Raw genomic sequence first — 21794 nt, forward strand, 5'->3', positions numbered from 1 at the left:
GCCTCATCCTAAAGTTCTCCTTCTAAATTCTAAAACTCAAAGTTTACCAATGAAAACATCCTGAGAGTGATGGAGAGATGTCCCTAATTATAGATCTCTAGGTAAGGACACCACACAGTCTTCATCATTTTCCCATTTCATCCTCCTTCCTGATAACCTGAAGGTTGACTTTCTTTTTTCCTCTTATTTCCATACCCAAATCATCTTGCTTCAAATTAGATTTTTTTTTTTAATTAAAGAGAAGTGTTTATTTCTTTGAAAAAATTGTCAATACCTTTCTAGGGGGAAGAAAAAGACACAGTCCTATTTCTATATTGAAGATAATATTTACGTCAATCCTTGATTGCTTCTTGCTTTTAAACTTCACTATTGGGCATCATTAACCTTTTTTTTTTTTTTTTTTGCATGAAACTTTATGGCTTCAATTATTAATATTTTGCTATTTTGATGACTCATTGTACAAGTCAGGGTAGGATAGGTTATTCTGCATTAATCCAAAATCTCAATAGCTTGATACAACAATAGTTTATTTCTTATCCTTCATACATTACCCAAGATAGATGGGCAACGAGGCTCTGCCCATTGTAGCCAAGCTGGGACCCAGCGTGGCGGATGTTCCATTTCAATACAGGCTTCCAGTTATTCTACAGGGGAAGGAAAAAGAGTATTGTACATCACACACAGGATATTAAATGCTTTCACCCAGAAGTGACCTGTATTAATTTTGCTCCAGTCGACTGCTCAGAGTATATCACATGGCTATGGTTGACATCAAAGAAGGTGTAGGGCAATGCTACTGTATACCCAGAAGGAGAAAAGCTAGCAATATTTGGTAGATATATTAATCATGATTTCACCATTTTCTGGACCCCCTTCCAGTTTCTCTAACTTTTTGGAGATCTGGTTGCAGTTAAGTATGAAAAAAAACCTCAGTGGTAAAGAATCCATCTGTAATGCAGAAGATGTAGTTTCAATCCCTGGGTGGGGAAGATCCCCTGGAGGAGGGCATGGTAACCCACTTCAGCATTCTTGCCTGGAGAATTCCATAAACCGAGGAGCCTGGTAGCTTACAGTCCATAGATTGCAATGTGTCAGACACAACTGAAGCGACTGAGCACTCACACACACGCAACCATGGTAAAAGGATTAAGTCATATTTTTGGTGGAAAAAAATTATTCTAGGTTAACTATATTATGTAATGTGGTGGTGGTTTACTTGCTAAATCATGTCCGTCTCTTGTGACCCCATGAACTATAGCCTACCAGGCTCCTCTCTTCATGGGCTTCTCCAGGCAAGAATACTGGAGTGGGGTGCCATGCCCTCCTCCAGGGAATCTTCCCAACCCAAGAATCAAACCCAGGTCTCCTGTGTTGCAGGCAGATTCTTTACCGACTGAGTTATGAGGGAAACCTCTAACAACTATTTTGCAGGCCAGAATACTGGAGTGGGTAGTCATTCCCTTCTCCAGAGGATTTTCCCAACTCAGGGATCGAACCCAAGCCTCTGACACTGCAGGCGGATTTTTTACAATCTGAGCCACCAGGGAAGCCCATTATATAATGTACCTGAGCTTAAAATAAATAGGTTCGCTTCCCTCCTGTCTCAGTTGGTAAAGAATCTTACTGCAATGCAGGAGACCGGGGTTCAATTCCAGGGTCAGGAAGATCTCCTGGAGAAGGAAATGACAACCCACTCCAGTATTCTTCCCTGGAGAATCCCATGGACAGAGGAGCTTGGTAGACTACTGTCTATGGGGTCACAAGAGTCGGACATGACTTAGCGACTAAACCACCAAACCACCACCATGGCATATAATAAGCTCAAAAAAAAAAAAGAAAAAAATTTTAAAAATTTAACACATTACAATTAATTGTTTGGGATTAACATTATACACAGCTATATATAAGATAGATAAATAAGAACCTACTGTAGAGCACAGAGAGGTATATTCTATATCTTTTAATAACCTATAATGGAAAATAATCTGAAAAATAATATATATATGTATGTATGCATGTATATATATGCATATATTGAGTTGTATATATAAATAATCACATACTTTTCAGTTATATGTTGTTTTATATATGTGTATATATACACACACACACACACACATATATATATAAAACTGAATCACTTTGCTGTGTACTTGAAACTAATAATGCATTGTAAATTAACTATATATGTATGTATTAGTTGCCCATTCATGTCTGACTCTTTGCAACCCCATGGACTGTAGCTCTCCAGGCTCCTCTGATGACCCAGAGGGATGGTACAGGGAGGGAGGTGGGAGGGGGGGTTCATCAGGGAGGGAGGTGGGAGGAGGGTTCAAGACGGGGAACACGTGTACATCCGTGGCGGATTCATGTTGATGTATGGCAAAACCAATACAATATTGTAAAGTAATTAACTTCCAATTAAAATAAATAAGTTTATATTAAAAAAAAAAGAAGAATACTGAAGTGGGTTGCCATTCCCTTCTCCAGGGAATCTTCCCAACCCAGGGATCAAACCTGGGTCTTCTGCATAGAAGATTCTTTATTGCCTGAACTACCAGGGAAATTAAATATACTTCAATTTAAAAATGTTTTAAAAATTGAACATACTACTAATTCAATCTTATTGGTTTTATTTTACACTAGGTATCAGTAGTCTACCCCTTATAATAACATACACATTGCAATTTAAATTATATAGGAACTGCCCCCCTTTGTGGAAACAGTGACAGACTTTATTTTTTGGGGCTCCAAAATCATTCCAGATGGTGACTGCAGCCATGAAATTAAATGATGCTTGCTCCTTGGAAGAAAAGTTATGAGCAACCTAGACAGCTTATTAAAAAGCAGAGACATTACTTTGCCAACAAAGGTCTGTCTAGTCAAAACTATGGTTTTTCCAGTAGTCATGTATGAATATGAGAGTTGGACTATAAAGAAAGCTGAACACCGAAGAATTGATGCTTTTGAACTGTGGTGTTGGAGAAGACTCTTGAGAGTCCCTTGGACTGCAAGGAGATCCAACCAGTCCATCCTAAACGAAATCAGTCCTGAATATTCATTGGAAGGACTGATGCTGAAGCTGAAACTCCAATACTTTGGCCACCTAATGTGAAGAACTGACTCATTGGAACAGACTGTGATGCTGGGAAAGATTGAAGGCAGGAGGAGAAGGGGACAACAGAGGATGAGATGGCTGGATGGCATCACTGACTCAATGGAGATGAGTTTGAGTAAACTCTGGGAGTTGGTGATGGACAGGGAAGCCTGGCGTGCTGCAGTCTATGGGGTCACAAAGAGTCAGACACAACTGAGCGACTGAACCAAACTGTACTGGCCCCCTCTACTTATCTTTAAAATTCTTAGTCAAGGCCAGATTTTATGGCAGAAAAGAATTAAGAATGAATATGATACCCAGAATACATTCTGGTTTATCTGTAAATTCTAAGCCAAGCTGTATATGTGAACTGTCAAAGGAACAGTTACAGTGTTGCTCCATTTTTTTATTCAGCAGAACTGACTCCTGTTATCCCACTTGGATTGACATGTTGAGTGATGAGAAACTTGGCAAATCTCCTTGCTCATTTTCCTCTAACAGCTTACTTTAGGGCATCCTTGTTGGTTGGCACCTTCCTTTCAGCCTGACCATTTCCTTGAGGGTGACAAAGAGTGATGATGGCAGGATGGATGAGCTCTAGCTTCACAGATTTCTTAAACACATGTGAGATAAATGCAGATCCATTGTCAGGAATAATAACATCTGGAAATCTGGACATCAAAAAGCCCTAGTATAGAGGTATTTTGTCGAAACAGGGTTATTTGGGGAAGGTAGCAGCAACAAGCACAAATTTCTTATCCTTGCAAAGTAAATAGGAATTCTGACCAAAGCTTCTTGACCATTTTCCATGGGAAGGAAAGATGTCATTTGTGGATTATATAGAGTGGTCTGGCATTGACTACAGTCTTCTAAATATTACAATTAATTACAGACTGTAGATAAAATTCTTAGTGTGTAAATCTTCACTCCACAATTCCTGGGTCAATTGGATGTATTATTGTATTATTTGCAATAATATTATGATGATAAATAAAGAAGACTGAGCGCCAAAAAATTTATGGTTTTTAACTGTAGTGTTGGAGAAGACTCTTGAGAGTCCCTTGGACTGCAAGGAGATCAAACCAGTCAATACTAAAGAAGTCAACCCTGAATATTCATTGGAAGGACTGATGCTGAAGCTCCAATCCTTTGGCCACCTGATGTGAAGAGTTGACTTGTTAGAAAAGACTCTGATGCTGGGAAAAATTGAAAGCAGGAGGAGAAGGGGACGACAGAGGACGAGATGGTTGGATGGCATCTCTAATTCAATGGAAATGAGTTTGAGCAAGCTCCCAGACATGGTGAAGGACAGGGAAGCCTGGCATGCTGTAGTCCATGGGATCAAAAGAGTCAGACACAACTGAGCTATTGAACAAGAACAGCAACATATGATGATGGTTTAGTCGGTCACATCTGACTCTTGCCCATGGACTGTAGCTGTCCACAGGATTTTGCAGGCAAGAATACTGGAGTAGGTTGCCATTTTCTTTCCCAGGGGATCTTCCCAGCCCAGGGATCGAACCCAGTCAACTGTATTGCAAGCAGTCTCCTACATTGCAGGCAGATCCTTTATCGACTGAGACACCAGGGAAACCCATTAGATATAATCAGTGTATAAATCTTCTTTCCAAAATTCCTGGGTGAATTGCATATATTATTTGCAATAATATTATGATGAATTATATGATGTCTCTCCTCTGGTCACTGGAAATCTAGGAGCAAAGCTTGAATTAGAAACTGAGGGTCTGAACTGTATATTTGGGATGTATTAGCATAGTTACAGCTATGAGAGTAAGTTGACTGCCTGAGCTAGTTCATATAAGGAAACAAAAGATTTTCTTGAAAATATCCTCACTAAAGCTGAAGAACAAGAGCTAGAGTAGACACAGATATGAATTCAAAGTGCACATCCCCACAAATAATGAAACCAAAGAACCACGTTTCATACTACCAGGAAGCATGAGTTGATTATAAGGAAGTACTTTCAAACCGTAAGAACTAACAGTGAAATGACGAATGTTCTGAAGCAATAAACTCCAAATGATTGTCGAGTAATCACTTATCAGGGAAAGTTGTAACATGGGGTCTATTTATATTTCAGATTAAAAACTATATCCAGTTGTGCATAAGGAGCACTTCAAAGTGAAGTCAGTTGCCTGTTGTTTCACAGATTTCTTTGATCAGGTTAATGACTTTGAACTGGTAACCAGTCGTTAACAATGCCAGGAATGGTCAGAATCTTTACAGCATTTTCTTTGTGTTGAATAAAACTAAAATTTTACCATTTGGACTATCTTGAGACCACTTTTGGGCTAATTTTGTACTTTGAACTAACTTGGCCCCTAATCACTATAAGAAATACAGTTTATTCTGTACATAAACTGTCTTCTAGATCATGGTTTATTTCTTTTTTTCTTACTTTTAATTTTTTTCCTGAGAAAATGGAGTGATTCAAACTGGATATAATTAAATAAAAAATCACGTATGTAGCCTTTTTTTAAAAAAAGAATCTTTAAGAATCTAAGTGCAGTATAGAGAAACAAAAACCTAGCTTTCTTTGACAAGAAAATCTACATTCTTGTTGCTAGAGTTGACTTACCCTTGTTTACAGTGTCTAGTGTGTATGTTGGGGCTGAGAGAGGCTTGAATGTTGAGTAAGAAACAATTCTCTTACCATCTGCTTCTACTCTTTATTTTTCCATGCATGTTCAAAGCATTTCTAAGCAGTTGTTTGTTTTTTTTTTAAGCTGCCAAAAAGTAGTACTCAGTCTTCAGCAACATTTTAGTTATTTGTGAAATATTAGCACCTTAATTAGGCCTGGGATGGCTGGCCAGCAGTTTCCAGAGGCCATTGTAGGTCGACATTGGTGTGACAGCATGAAACTGGTTTACAGTCTTAATTTTAAAGCATACTGGAAGGCAAGTTTTATGAATTGTGTTGAGAGATTTATGTGGCCTGTCAAAACAATTTATAAAATTCCTATTTTGAAGGGGAAATTAAAAGTCAAGGTGATGGGGAGGTTATGTTCATGCATTTGCAAGAGATGAACGACGTAGATAGGGTGCCTTTGAAAGCTAATGAGAAAGCTGCTTGTCAGGCAAGCTGTTCAAGAGCAATGTCAGCAAAGTGAAATGGGTTGTTGCCTTTGGGGAAATGATTCAGTGTCTGAAAACGATAAAAAACATCTTGATTTAGGAGCTGGGTTGACTGTGGCACATCTCTGTCCTGACTTTTTGGCTTTCCCTTCCTTCCTGTTTCCAGTACAAAATCAGCTTTTGCTTATGAAAGGTGCTATGCAAACTAGCCTTCCACTCATGTATGTCCTCTGGATGGTTAAAAATAATGAGATCGACGGTAGACACTTCAGTAAACTGGCGTATTTACCTTAAATTTGTGTTTACCTGCTCTTTGTAGTTTAACTGGCTAACCGCCAACAAAGTCTGCTTAATTTGAGCCTTTATAAAGTGTTGTACTTTCAAACAATAGTATGCAAAATGAAAAGAATATGCAGTTTCTCTTTGCAGGAAAAAAAATCCTTTCTCTTTTCTTTCCCTGTGTTTTTCTCATCTGCCTGCTCCCTGACCTGGTTCTGGCAGAGGCATTTATGTCATATCTGTAGTTTATATATATACATGTATATGTATGTGTATATATGTGTGTGTGTGTGTATAAATATATATGTATTCCACCATTTTAATGTGGAATAAAGCAAGTTATAGTTTTTAAACTTTTTTTTTTCATTAACACAAAAATAGAATCTGTTTTCTAAGCAAATGATCTCAACAGAGTAGCTACCTCTGGCAGCTTGGCTACTTGGTGATAGATGTGGGACTATCGTGTGCCATATATCATTTTAAAAAAAAGAAAAAGAGATAACACTGTCTGTGCTACTAGAGAAAGGCCACAGTTCAAGCTGAACCGCTTGTCACTTTATATTCTTCAGGCTTTTTAAACCGTCTACCTTTTGGACGCTGTGTTTCGTAGCTGTTGTCACTCTGCAGTTGGAAAGGGGAAAGGAGACAGTATAATTTGAGGGAGCATAGAGGGATATGAGTCTTCTGATGATCCTTAGGATTTACTGAAGCCTTTAAAGCTATTTGTGCTGCTTTGTGGTGCTTTGTGCCCCAAATCAGTTAATATTTCATCTTGACTCCATTTTTATGTTCTAAGTGAGAGGACATGTTTGAAAAATCATTCTTTTGACCTCCTTTCCTAGTTCACCCCCAAGTCTTCCAGCTTCTGGCCAACCCTATTAGCTTCTTTGATTTAATCTTCACAGTCCTTTCACTTGCTCAAGCAACACAAAATGAATGTTTTATGCCAAGATAGGCACATAGAACATCTTTTTAAATGGCAGTACAGGCTCCCCTGCAAAATATGAAACATGAAGGAATTTCTGTTTGACCTCTGATGAGCATGAGTATTAATACTGAGGTCAGTTCACAGTTGGCCCTTATTATGACTATTTTTTTTTTTAAGTTATATTTCACGTAAGCAATGGAGCACCGTAGTCTGGACAAAGCATCTCTTTGTATATAGTATGATATCTGATATACTCTTGTAAAGCACTGTCTCATCCCTTTAAATATACCACTATATCCTGGAAGTGAGATCAAGATTTCCGAATACCTAAACAAAGAAATACTGGAATGTAATTAAAGCATTTTATGAAGAAAAGAAAGCATTTTATTTTACATTATTCAGACAAAACTAGCTCAAGGGCTAGCTAAGGCAAAATAAAGAAAATGAAGGTCTCCTAGGTCTAGAGATGCTAGAGTAATGATGCTAAATTTATCTCCTCTCAAGTTCACGAGAGTTTGCACTAAAGAGATTTTGCTATATACTCTGTAACAGTCAAAACTATTCATTCATTCGAATCACTGATGAAATTTGGTGGGGGGTGAGGGAAGTTGGTTTGTTTTGTTTGTTATTTTTACCAACTGCCAGCAACAGAATGATTTAGCAAGAAAATAGTGCCCTCTATGAGTGGGAGTGCAGAATGCATCTTATTAGGAAGAATCTGTGTTTTAAGAACAGAAAACAGCATGAGCAGTGGCTCAGGCCAATTAAAATAATACTTCTTATGATAGTTTTTGGTTTTTTTAATCAGTGATTTGTTGAAGGAAAAGAAGAGACCTACTCTCCGTCTCTGTTCCTGATGTTTTGTTGAATTATCATGTTTTATTAAATTCAGACAAAATGATGTATCTCAGTCACCTCAAAGAATGACCTCTGACCAGCAGCACCTAAAAACAAGAGAACCCATACCTACTAGTGTGTGGTTCCTAAAGATAGAAAATAATAATAAAATTCACCAGAGGTACTTATTTAAAATGAAAATCCCACGTCTTGCCTCCAGAGACACTGATTCAACAGGCCTCAGTGGGTCTTGGCAATGTCATGATTTTTGCCAAGCGGCCCAGGTGATGGTGACACTGTGGGTTCAGAAAATGATGCATTTTGGACCTGCTGCCCTTGGCATTTCTCTCCTCTTTGTAAATAGAGCTCTTCTACTTCTCTCTCAAAAATTCTGTTTTTTCTTGGGACTCTTCTGCTGGTTTGGCTCCTGCCTGTCGAGGATCGAATAGGAAAATCATTTCTTCTGAAGGAACTGTTCCTTTGATTTTTGATAACTGAACGAGTGAACAGATTTCTTTACTTGGTAGGTCCTGTGCTTTCTACCACACATTCCAGAACTGTCCATCACTAGAGCAACACGGTCCTTATCGTCCCTGTGATCAGCATACTGTCCAGGGCGTCATACCTACATGCAACTGACACCTTGATGAAAACCACAGACACTTGCCATTTATGATTGCCGTGTAACTCTCCTTAAATGCATTTAGTCATTCCTTTTCCCTGCTGTAGGCTACATCTCATTCTGTATGTTAACTTTGATGTCATCTGTGTTAGTCATGCCCCACTTCTCCTGAAGCGGACTCTTCTGCTCGCATTATTAATAGAATGGTTCATTGTAAAGGAGGCTCATGACCTTATTGTCATGAAGAAAACTGAGCAAAGCCTTTGTTTCTCTTATAACCTACGAGTGTCAGGCATGTTTCTGTCCTCTCTCCTGATGCTGTTGGGAGGCATAACATTGTAGCTCTGATTAGTGGAGATGGAAATGTAACATCTAGAATCAAGGTCTTCTGGCTTAGAAGGATAGAAGCATGAATATAGGCATTTAAGAAAATCTGTTTAAGCACAGAGAGAGATGACAAATTAGTCTCTGCAGGATGGAGTCTATGATAATGGAAGTTGTTTTGAAAGCTGAAGAAATAATAGCCAAATTTTGCTTCACCTATTCACTTAAAAAACTAAGGAACACCTTTGCTCTTTTAACTTTCAGAACAGAGTTCAGCTTATACATGCACTCCTTGGGGCTTCGCGTGCTTTATTTCCTGGGTGGTTCGGCACTCTTAGATGCTTTGGGTGGTTTTACCCCCACCTCACTGCTTTGCCATGCATTCAAGCCTGCCCACTTTAATCCTTTTCTTTTTGTGTTTGTTTTTTAGGTAAGTAGTTTTGGTTTTCCTGTTCCTTAATGCTGAAAGAAAATGCACCTGCCTGATGTAGGACAAAGGGCCTATAAAGACACAAACCAAAAGATAAAAAATAATGTCAACGGTAAAGAATGACTCGCTACCTTACATCGGTAAGAATGTTCAGTGGCATTTAAACACGGCTCTATTTTATTTTTATTGGAGTATAATTGCTTTACAATGTTGTGTTCGTTTTTGCTGTACAAGAGTGTAAATCAGCTATAAGTATACATATATCCTCTCCCTCTGAACCTCCCTCCCACCCCCCATCCCACCCCTCCAGGTCACCGCAGAGCACAGAGCTAAGTTCCCTGCCCTACATAGCAGCTTCCCACTAGCTATCTTTTCATACATAGCTGTGTGATATACCCACTAGACTGATGGCTCGGATGGTAAAGAATCTACCTGCAAAGTGAGAGACCTGGGTTCAATACCTGGGTTGGGAAGATCCTCTGGAGGAGGGCATGGCAACCCACTCCAGTATTCTTGCCTGGAGACTCCCATGGACAGAGGAGCCTGCTGGACTGCAGTCCATGGGGTCACAAAGAGTTGGACACAACTGAGCGACTAACAGTTTCACTTTCTTCTTTATATATAAGGAAAGGGATTCGCACTGCAGGAAAACGGGGTGGAATGGTCACGGTGGGAGTAAGAAGATTATAAGGAATGTTCATGAAATATTTATTTATATCTGCTTATTGGGTAGATGGACAGCTGATGGTTCTGAGCCAGTCTGCCATTTCCCAGACTGAGAAATTAGTCACCTAAATGCAGCTTTTTAACATTTTCTGAAAATCCCAAATGGAAATGGATGTGAGAAATACTGAGGAGTTTTTGCCTGTGTACTTGTCAGTTTGTTTCTAAAATGGAAGTAAAAATAGGAAAAAAAATTGATTTCCATTTCTATAAGTATGAAGCTATATACTTAAATGCTTCAGTAACATATGATCATGAATATATATATATATATATATTCATCTAGAAAAATCCTTAAAGGTTTTCATAATATGTATAATATGTATGATGAGAGAGAAATACCAGTTAATTCAAGCATTATTTATTTATTTTTGGCTCTATTTTATCTTTAGTTTTTATTGGAGTATAACTGCTTTACAGTGTTGTGTTAGACCCTGCTATACAATGAAGTGGATCAGCTATATGTACACATATATCCTATCCTCTCCCTCTTGGATCTCCCTCCCACCCACCCGACTCCTATCCCACCCATCTAGGTCATCACAGAGCATCGAGCTAAGTTCCTGTGCTATGCAGCTGCTTCCTGCTAGCTATCTATTTTACACATGGTAGTATTTATATGTCAATCCTAATTTCCCAATCCATCTCATCCCCCCACCCTTCTGTGTCCACATGTCCATTATCTATGTCTGAGTCTATATTCCTGCCCTGGAAATAGGGTCATTTGTACCGTTTTTCTAGATTCCACATATATGCATTAATATATGATATTTGTTTTTCCCTTTCTGACTTCATTCTGTATGACAGATTCTAAGTCCATCCATATCTCTACAAATGACCCAATTTCATCCCTCTTATGACTGAGTAATATTCCATTGTATGCATGTACCACATCTTCTTTATCCATTCATCTGTCATTGGAAATTTAGGTTGTTTCTATGTCCTGATTATTGTAAATTGTGCTGCAGTGAACATTGGAGTACAATATGTCCTTTGGAATTATGATTTTCTCAGGGTATATGCCCAGTAGAAATTTGGATTGCTGGGTCACATGGTCCTTCTATTTTTATTTTTTTAAGGAACTTCCATTCTGTTCTCCACAGTGATTGTATCAATTTACATTCCCACCAACAGGGCAAGAAGTTTCCTTTTTCTCCACACTCTCTCCAGCATTTATTGTTTGTAGATTTTTTGATGATGGCCATTCTGACTGGTATGTGGTGATACCTCATTGTAGTTTTGATTTGCATTGTTCTAATAATTAATGATGTTGAGCATCTTTTCATGTGGCTCTTGGCCATCTGTGTGTTGTCTTTGGAGAAATGTGTGTTTAGGTCTTCTGCCCATGTTTTGATTGGGTTGTTTGTTTTTTTTTAATATTGAGCTGCATGAACTGTTTGTATATTTTGGAGATTGATCCTTTTTCTGTTGCATCATTTGTAAATATTTTTTCCCATTCTGAGGGTTGTCTTTTCATCTTGTTTATGGTTTCCTTCACTGTGCAAAAGCTTTTAAGTTTACTTAGGTCCCATTTGTTTATTTTTGTTTTTATTTTCATTACTGTAGAAGGTGGGTCAGAAAAGACCTTGCTTTAGTTTATGTCAGTGTTTTTCCTATATCAAACGATTTATTCCATGTATTGCAGGTATCTTCTATTTCTCTTTTTTACATATGCATCCCCCTGTACACATGGAAAACATAAATAAAATACAGTTGAATATTAGTACTTCAATGGCATTTTGTCAATACCTGCATCATTCTTTATTTGGATATGAATGTCAAGGTTTAAACATGTATGATTAATCCTATATGTTTATGAATGTCAAGGTTTAAACATGTATGATTAATCCTATATGTTTATGAATGTCAAGGTTTAAACATGTATGATTAATCCTATATGTTCATTTCAATGTTGGTGCAGCCCTTTCAATATAACACATTACATTTAATGTAAATTGAAATTCTTTGTGCAATATAAGTGAATAAATAATTAATTGAAACACACTAACATTTAATATAAATACATAGCAGAGGTTCAGGTTTTAAAGACTGAGTGCTGCCAGTGACTAAATTATTTTCTCTATCGATTACCATGTTTACCTCATTGGGTTTTCTACCCTTCTAGAATATTACCTCTGACTCGTCTTCACTTAGTTTTTGTCTGTGTTCAATTCTGAACTCGTGTCCTACACCAAACCTTCTCAAGCACCACAACACATACTACAAGCCTAACCCGACCCTAACCCTCATGCCTGTTCTAAAATCAGCCTCCAGTAGAATCTCTGTGTGTTTGCTAGGGCTGACATAACAAAGCACCACAGGCTCAAGACGTAGTAGAATTTTATTTCCCCCTTGTTCTGGAGGTTAGAAATCTGAGATCAAGGTGTCAGCTGCCTTGATTTCTTCTGGAGGCTTTTTACTGATATATGGCCATGCTCTCCCTGTGTCTGCACGTGCTCTTCCCTCCTATGTGTCCCTCCTAATCTCTTCTTCTTAAAGGACACCAGTCATATTGGAGTAGGCCCCCTATGATTTTAACTTCATTCATTGCCTACGACAAGGCATTATCTCAAATACACCTACATTTCTGAGATGCAGAGAGTTAGGATTTCAACAAATGAATTTGAGCAGGACACAGTTTAGCCCATAACCATCCATAAAACAGTTTCTCAATTATATTCCTCATCGTTCTATGTAAATTAGTTCTGGATTCTCCAGTTAGAGCCCAAGTCTCAAAGACTGGTCTTCTTTTAAACTTTACTTTATTCATAGTACCTAGAGGACCAGGCACATACTATTAAATAATATTTAATCTTAAACATCAATTAATAATATTTTATTATTTTGAAATAGTATTAATTAATATTTATTGTTTGGAGATTTGGGGGAGAAAAGAGTAAGAGGACTGAGAGTCCTTTTGTCAATTCTTGCTGATCTTAGCTCCCTTATCTTGACAGAAAGGAACCAGTACCGTAGGTCTGGAGGTCAGGCATGCAGCATCTACTTCGTTCCTAAGAAGCCATCAGCATTCTGGTCGGCAGAGGCAATCTGGTGGAAGAAAATGCTGGTCTCTGCAAATAAGGGAAAGGGCACTGAACTCCGGCACATACATAACACAGAAGACATTTTTGGGCTTGTGGAGAATAATCACTTAATTAACAGTCTTCAGAACTAGAGACTGGTTTTTAGAGGGTCAGACTGTGAACACATTAATGGCCTCAAGGTGGTGAATTGAGTGAAATCATGTTTCAAGCTCTACAATCCTTTTTAGTTCTTTATTAGTAATTCTAAGCATATACACTCTAATTTACATGTAAGACAATTACCTCATTTATTTTCCAACACTAAAAAAAGTGGGTTCAGTTTGTTCAAAAAATTTCTCCAGTTTTTGTTTTATTCCATTTTCCATAATTTCTAAGGCCAGCATTCAAAAGTATTTTCAGTGCTTTAAAATAAAATCCTCCTAAATTCAAGTTATGCAAATGCTCATTTGATGCAGTTATAAACATGGCTCCACATTTCATAGAAAATACTAAGAAAATACAGAACCCTCCAAGTTTTGGCATAACCATGTTACTTTCTCTTTCCAGATGTGTTCCCTTGAGTGAGTTGTTAAGCCTCACATGAATCTGAGGTTCACCATCTCTAAATGGGAATAGAATACCTACTGTACTAGCTAGTTGCTAGTATTAAATTAAGATGTGCAAAGCAGTTAGCCCCGTCCTTGCACAGTAACTGAGTTTAACAAATGTTCCCTTCTTTTCTCCGATCCAAGTACTAACCACGCCTGACCCTGCTTAGCTTCTGAGATCATATGTGTTTGGATGAGTTCAGGGTGGTACGGCTGTAAACTGTTCCTTTCTTTTATTCCTCCTTAAAGTTGAATTTTGGAGAAGGCAATGGCACCCCACTCCAGTACTCTTGCCTGGAGAATCCCATGGACGGAGGAGCCTGGTAGGCTGCAGTCCATGGGGTTGCTAGAAGTCGTACACGACTAAGCAACTTCACTTTCACTTTTCACTTTCATGCACTGGAGAAAGAAATGGCAACCCACTCCAGTGTTCTTGCCTGGAGAATCCCAGGGATGGAGGAGCCTGGTAGGCTGCCATCTATGGGGTCGCACAGAGTCGGACACAGCTGAAGTGACTTAGCATAGCATAGCATAAGGTTGAATTTTACTCATTAGATTAACCATCTACATAGAAAAGAGAAATTTGCTAGATTTGATTGATTCACTCATTCTCTCATTTTACCAATGTTTAGGCATTAGAGTTCACTGTATTCTGCTTTCAAGCTAGATATTGGGTAAATTACAGTGAAAAGAAACAGAGTCTCAACTTTCACCAAGTGATGGGCATTAACTAAAAGGTCCAAAAATATATTCCAAATTAATGATAAGTGCTATTTAGTTCTGGAAGATTTTGTAACAGGGAGACCTGTCTTTTTTGAGGGTATGTGGAAGACATCAGGAAACGTATCACTTTGAATATAACATGTGAGCTGAGTTTGAATGTATATGGTTTCTGTGGGTGTATGTATGTGTGTTCCACTAGGGTCATGGTGGTAGCAATATTGATACTGGTGGTGATGGAAAGGAGAAGCAGGAGGGGGAAGTATATAAAATATGTATATCCAGGGAGAAACATATATACAGTCCAGGCATGGAAAGCAGTATGGAGAGTATGTGTGCATGCATGCACGCTGAGTTGCTTCAGTTGTGTCTGACTCTTTGTGACCCTATGAACTATAGTTCACCAGGCTCCTCTGTCCAGGGGATTCTCCAGGCAAGAATACTGGAGTGGGTTGCCATTTCTTCCTCCAGGGGGTCTTCCCAACCCACGGATTGAACCCATGTCTCTTGTGTTTCCTGCATTGGCAGGTGAGTTCTTTACCACTCAGGCATGTAGGAAGCCCATGGAGAGTATAGTTTCCCCCTTAAAAAGCCAGGGAGTCTGGGATGCTGAGAGCTAAGAGGAAGACAGCAACTTGAGAGGAGGGTAGGGACTAACTGAGGCAGAGCCTTATAAGCTCCATTAAGGAGGTTATTGTCTATCTGTGAACGATAGGAAACCAATAAAAGGCATTAGTGGGTTCGAAGGTGCGATCCATAACATATGCAAATTTGTATTTTTAAAAGATTTGTTTTCTCCTGCTTTACCTTTTCAAAAAAAAATAGAAATTCAGAGTATGTGTATATACAGCAGACACCCTGACGTTTCCCACGTTATGGGTGTTTTCATTGCATTAATTTTGCACATGGTCCCAGAATGACCTAAGATTCTTTAAGGTCCCAACATGTTCTATTCTCTGAATCAGTAACACTTAAAAAGGAATGTTGATTTAAACTTCCAATTATAGCTGCTAATTTGACCCAATTAGCAGAAAAATTTTCTGACAAACTCTTCCCTAATTTCACTGAGGAGTTGCTTGGTCTAGCAGAGGAAATTTCATACAATAGAATGACTATTATAGTTCCCTCAGAGCACCTTTACTGTCAGAGATAAACCCTTGGCCACCTGGTTTTAGTAGAAAGCTAATAAGGAATATGTGATTCCGGGAGGGGACAACCACCCCTCTTGATCCTGGGAACATTCTGTGAGCTAGGTTGGTACCAGTCATAAATTTTAATAATGAGAAACTTTTGCTTTGTTTCACTGGCAAGAAATCTTGGCAATTCTATATATGTAAATTTAACCTCATTTTCCATTTCTTCTTAAAGCTTTCTATGGCAACCATTTGAAACAAGAGGTTGGTGTAATCAGTAAAGATTCATATTGCGTGTAGGAAACTGGAAGATTCCCATATAATACATAAGTTTCACAACTAGCTCACATTTCAGTATGATGTGAATGAATGCATCTTCATCCTGTCATTCCAGCTGAGTCCCTCCTACAAATCCCAGTTTAAGTAAAACAGCATTTTATCCAATTTCCGAGAGGAGGCCCTCGGGTTAACCTTGAATTATGACGATGCCTACTGGATATGTAATACGTTTAATTGAATTTCGTGACTAACAAAAGGGTTTTAGTTACTACAACTTCATAAACAACTATTCATAAAGCCTATAGGAGTAAGGGATACAGATAGCTCCAAGTATGAAGTTTAAATAAACAGTGATGAAAGAAAATGCGTCTGTAGATTGCTGACAGTTGCCTTATGAAAAGCGATTGCCTCGATGTACTCATCCTGCTCCATTTGCTGCTGTTTGCTTATGGGGTACGGTTTAATAGTTACTAAATAAGCTAAAGAAAAAATGTTACTTCAAATTTTTGGTGCAAACAACACAAGTCAGCCTGATCCAGTTTAACTGAGAAAGCGGGGCTGAGATTACTGATTCACCTGAATTCCTTCCGGAACTGCCTCCACTGCTTCCTTTGTTTTTACTGTTCTGGCATCATATTAGCAATGATGGAATGCCAGAAAATAGAATGTTAATTCCACATACTAAAGATGCAGGTTTTTCTACTGTTAAATATAACATTATTGGAAAGCTTATATCCAAAGACATTTTCTTGGTGTACCAGTTCAGATTCCTCTTATTGGCTCTCCACCTCATAAGTAGGTTTCATGCTGGATATCGAGCTAAACAAGTCAAACACACACAAGTGAATTTATCCACGGTCAAAAAAAGTGTTTTTGGTTGTATATGCTGCATGTTTAAGAATAAAATGCATCTTGATAAAGATGACATCTTAAGATAACATCTTAACAAAGACTGAGTTTTGTGTATGTGAAAAAAAAAAATGATGTGAATGTAGGATTGTATCATTTGACTCTCACAAAATTCCAGGATGCTCAGAAATGTTCTGATGTGCAGGAGGGGCTGTTTGGGAAGGTAGAGGAATAGCCTGCACTTTGTTTAATTGATGTCTGCCACCCAAACAAGAAACACCTGGGGTATCTTGGCACCATTTAGAGACACTAAGCTTGCCAGGGTAAATTACAGAATTCACAGAAATTGTTTTGTCAAGTGATGCAATTGGACAGACAATGTGATGATACAATTGAGACAAAAGCAATTAGGGAAAGAGTTATGGAAATTAGTTTAAAGTTGTTCTACTTGCTCTTCTCAGAAGTGTTTACTTGTTTATCTTTAGTAAAAGAACAGTTGACTATTAAAAATTGCTTAACCAGTGTGGTAATCTGCTCATTCTGAACAATGTTATGAATGCTAATTTTTTTTTTTTTTTTTGGCCATGCCACATGGCCTGTGGGATCTTAGTTCTCTAACCAGGGAGGAAACTTGTGCCCCCTGCAGTGGAAGCTGAAGTCTTAAGCACTGGATCACCAGAGAAGTTCAATGATTACCGTCTTATGATATTATCTCTTGTTACTTAACCTGACCTTCACAGTATAGCTAACCTCTTAATGATAGCTTACAGATACCAATCATAGGGCCAGTCTGTTTGTTAACAAATTACTAGTAACTTTTTCATTAAATTCCAAGCATTCAATCTCTTTTTCCATCAAGATCTCTTAAAATGCACAAGAAATAGGGACCTGATATGATCAGGAGGAGATTCTACTGGGAGCCTTTGGAAAGGATCACCACATTTCAGAAAAATCTGTCCAACTTACAAGGTGGCATATTCAAAGAAATTAAGAAATGTCTATTTTGGGAATGTCTAGTTTCCTCTGAGGCAAGGGTTGTTAAAGCCTACGCAGGTATACTAGTTTTGATAGAGCTGAAAAAGCAGGTAGATAACCAATTCAATAGAAAAAATACAAAGTTTGCTCTGTAAGTTGTTCAGGTTTTTATCATTTTGTGCTGTTCTTAGCTGAACTGAATGCAGGCAAAAGAGTCAAAACATTTTGGCTTAGTAGACAGCCAAAATGGTTTAGAGAGTGATTTCTAAATTACCAAATGACTCTTTTGTATATTATCCTTTAGGAAATAAAACTCTAAAAAAAATTAATGTTTTCATTTTTAATGTTATTTTATTTTTTCTTGATTATAAAACTATTGTAACCCTTTTGTGGGCTTCCCTGGTGGCTCAGAAGGTAAAGAATCTGCTTGCGATTCTTGCGAGAGATCCTGGGTCGGGAAGATCCCCCGTAGAAGGGAATGACTACCCACTCCAGTATTCTTGCCTGGAGAATTCCATGGACAGAGGAGCCTGGCAGGCTACAGTCCACGGGATAGAAAAGATTCGTGTATGACTGAGCCACTTAACACTTTCACTTTTCATAATCCTTTTGTAAAACATCTGAGCATTGCAGAAATATAAGATTTAGAGAAAACCATGTTCGCTACTTTCTATGCCCTTAGATAACTGTTTCTAAGACCTTCTTATGTATTGCTAGACTTTTTGGATACATGTAAATATGTATATCATTTTTTACTGAAATGGAAGTTTGCTACATATTTTTAAACAAACTTGTTTAAATATAAAATGTCTGCCATATCTTCCACAAAGGAAAGAGAATAAAAATCATTGTATCTAGCATAAAGTTTGTATTGTATTTATCTATATTAATACATGTTACTCTATCTGTGAAATCATAAACTTCACAGATTCATATGAAGAACTTCATAAACTTCATATGAAGAATAAAGCAGTTTATTCCCTAAGAGAAGCCCTAGGTAATTGAGAGTGTCCACAAAGTTTGGGTCATTTTGCACCTGATTTGCCTGAGAAAGCTTAACACCCTCCCTGTCTCACCTTGAGGATAAGTGGGTTCCTTCATGGTGGCCAAGTTCCCTGGCAGAGCTCATGGACCACAACACAGTCAGTGTGTAATAAGGAACAGGCTTCTAGTGTCTTAGTGATCAGTGGTAAAAACAGAGGAGGCAGTGATCCCCCTGGCCCTGAATCAATCCTCTTTCTTGCTATCCCATTTTTAGGGCTGATGTAGAGAGGAAACTGGTCACTGAGGGTTCCGACATTGCTCTTGTTGCCAGATTATCTCAATTTAGATATCATGGCTTTAGAGGAGTTGTCTAGCAATGCTAGATGCCCAACCCTGGAGACCTAGGGAAGTATGAGAAGTCACAGTCCCTTCAGCCAGGAGAAGGTTAGGTACCAGTCTCATGGGATGCTGAGGGTGTGTGGGGGGATGGGAGGGAACTTCTCCAGATGAGAGAGGTGGGAAGCTGCCAACGGTTTGTTCATTGTCTAATTAACCCAGTGTGAATGATCAAGTTGTTTTTGGACCATATCACACATGATATTCTCCTAGTTAAATCATTATTCCTGGATAGGCTTGAATAGTAACAAAGCTGACATCTTGGCATCACTTCTTGGTTTAGTGACCTTTGTTTATTTTTGTAACACAGTTGGTTTCTGCAGTACCTTCCTCAGTGTAATTTGGTGTTATTTAAATCTGCCCATGTCTTCCACAAAGGCAAGAGAATAAAATCATCATTTTAACTACATAAAATTTACCTATTATATTTTTATATACAATATGCTATAATTTTATTAAAAGAATTTTACAATAAAATGCTAGTCCATTTACTTATGGATTTTTATATTTTATATTTCTTTCCAATTCATATCTATATATTTGCTGTTGCTGTTGTTCAGTCGCTAAGTCGTGTCAGACTCTTTACGACCCCATGGACTGCAACATACCAGGCTCCTCTGTTCTCCACGGTCTCTCTGAGTTTGCTCAAATACATGTCCACTAAGTGATGCTATCAAATCATCTCATCCTCTGCTGCCTCCTTCTCCTTTTATCTTCTATCTTTCCCAGCATCAGGGTCTTTTCCAGGGAGTCGGCTCTTTGCATAAGATGGCCATAGTATTGGAGCTTCAGCTTCAGCATCAGTCCTCCAAAGAATATTTAGGGTTGATATCAGAGTTTTCCACCTTACTGTCCAAGGGACCCTTAAGAGTTTTCTCCAGCATCACAATTTAAAAACATCAATTCTTCAGCACTCAGCCTTCTTTATGGTCCAGCTTTGACATCCATACATGACTACTGGAAAAACCGTAACTTTGACTACACAGACTTTTGTCTGTAAAGTGATGTCTCCACTTTTTAATATGCTCTATAGATTTGTCATATCTTTCCTTCCAAGAAGCACACATCTTTTAATCTCATGGCTACAGTCATAGTCGGTAGTGATTTTGGAGCCCAAGAAAAAAATCTGTCACTACTTCCACTTTTTCCCCTTCTATTTGCCATAAAGTAATGGGACTGGATGCCATGATCTTCATTTTTTGAATGTCAAGTTTCAATCCACTTTTTCACTCTCCTCTTTCACCTTCATCAAGAGGCTCTTTAGTTCCTCTTCACTTTTTGCCGTTAGAGTAGTATTGTGTGCATATCTGAGGTTGTTGATATTTCTCCCAGTAAACTCAATTCCAGCTTGTGTTTCATCAGGCCCATCATTTCCCATAATGTACTCTACACATAAGTTAAGTAAGCAAGGTGACAATATACATCCTTGTCATACTCCTTTCCCGATTTTGAACCATTCAGTTATTTCATATTTAGTTTCAACTGCTGCCTCTTGGGAAAGCACATATATAATTTTAGTCCGTATTTTTTTTCTCTTATATTCATTTTCTAAATTCTTTTCTATGTTATTTCCACATGGTCATCATTTTTTTTCCCATTTAAGGTCTTCTTTATTCAAGCATTGAATATGATATCTTAAGGTAGCTCTGATTGTTAGAAAGTCTCCCTTATACTGATTTGAAGTTTGCCTGATGGTAAATGAGCTCTTGTTCTAGATTTGTGGCTTAGAGGAATCAGTGGCTGGGTTCACATGGTCTGGGGACTCTGAAATGGTGCATAAAATTTTGTCCTAATGTGCAGTCTACTGCCAAGTGTGTCCTTAGCTACACCAGTGGGTTGGGGATAGATGAATAGTTAAAAACCACACAGGACTGAGTCAGCTCTCCTTCCACAGCTGAAAGAGTCAAGTAGACTGAATACATTAAGTGGTGCCTAATAAAAGCTGTAAAGTTAATTAGACTTTTAGACTACTTGAACTTAGTAGCTACGTTTGGTGGGGTTTTAGTGTCATGGGATCATCTGACCTAGCTGCTGCTGCTAAGTCACTTCAGTCCTGTCCGACTCTGTGCGACCCCATAGACAGCAGCCCACCAGGCTCCCCCGTCCCTGGGATTCTCCAGGCAAGAACACTGGAGTGGGTTGCCATTTCCTTCTCCAATGCATGAAAGTGAAAAGTGAAAGTGAAGTCGCTCCGTCGTGTCCAACCCTCAGCGATCCCATGGACTGCAGCCTTCTAGGCTCCTCCGTCCATGGGATTTTCCAGGCAAGAGTACTGGAGTGGGGTGCCATTGCCTTCTCCACTGACCTAGCTGCTACTGCTGCTTCTGCTAAGTCACTTCAGTCATGTCCGACTCTATGTGACCCCATAGACAGCCCACCAGGCTCCCCCGTCCCTGGGATTCTCTAGGCAAGAACACTGGAGTGGGTTGCCATTTCCTTCTCCAGTGCATGAAAGTGAAAAGTGATAGTGAAGTCACTCAGTTGTGTCCGA

General features: G+C 38.6%; 1 protein-coding gene across 17 annotated transcripts in view; it reads left to right on the forward strand.

Annotated features, from left to right (window-relative positions):
• Positions 1 to 21794, forward strand: part of PDE4D (phosphodiesterase 4D) — a 1602952-nt gene that overhangs the window by 1105792 nt on the left and 475366 nt on the right. For 3 of the 17 annotated variants that reach the window (XM_070774949.1, XM_070774948.1, XM_070774947.1), the window contains exon 2: positions 9614 to 9753. The exons of the other annotated variants lie outside the window; for them this stretch is intronic. The gene's annotated coding sequence lies outside the window, so the exon portion shown is untranslated. The remainder of the gene's footprint in view (positions 1 to 9613; positions 9754 to 21794) is intronic. 17 annotated transcript variants of the gene reach the window in all.

Source organism: Bos indicus, chromosome 20 (genome assembly GCF_029378745.1).
Source record: "Bos indicus isolate NIAB-ARS_2022 breed Sahiwal x Tharparkar chromosome 20, NIAB-ARS_B.indTharparkar_mat_pri_1.0, whole genome shotgun sequence".
Lineage (NCBI taxonomy): Eukaryota > Metazoa > Chordata > Mammalia > Artiodactyla > Bovidae > Bos > Bos indicus.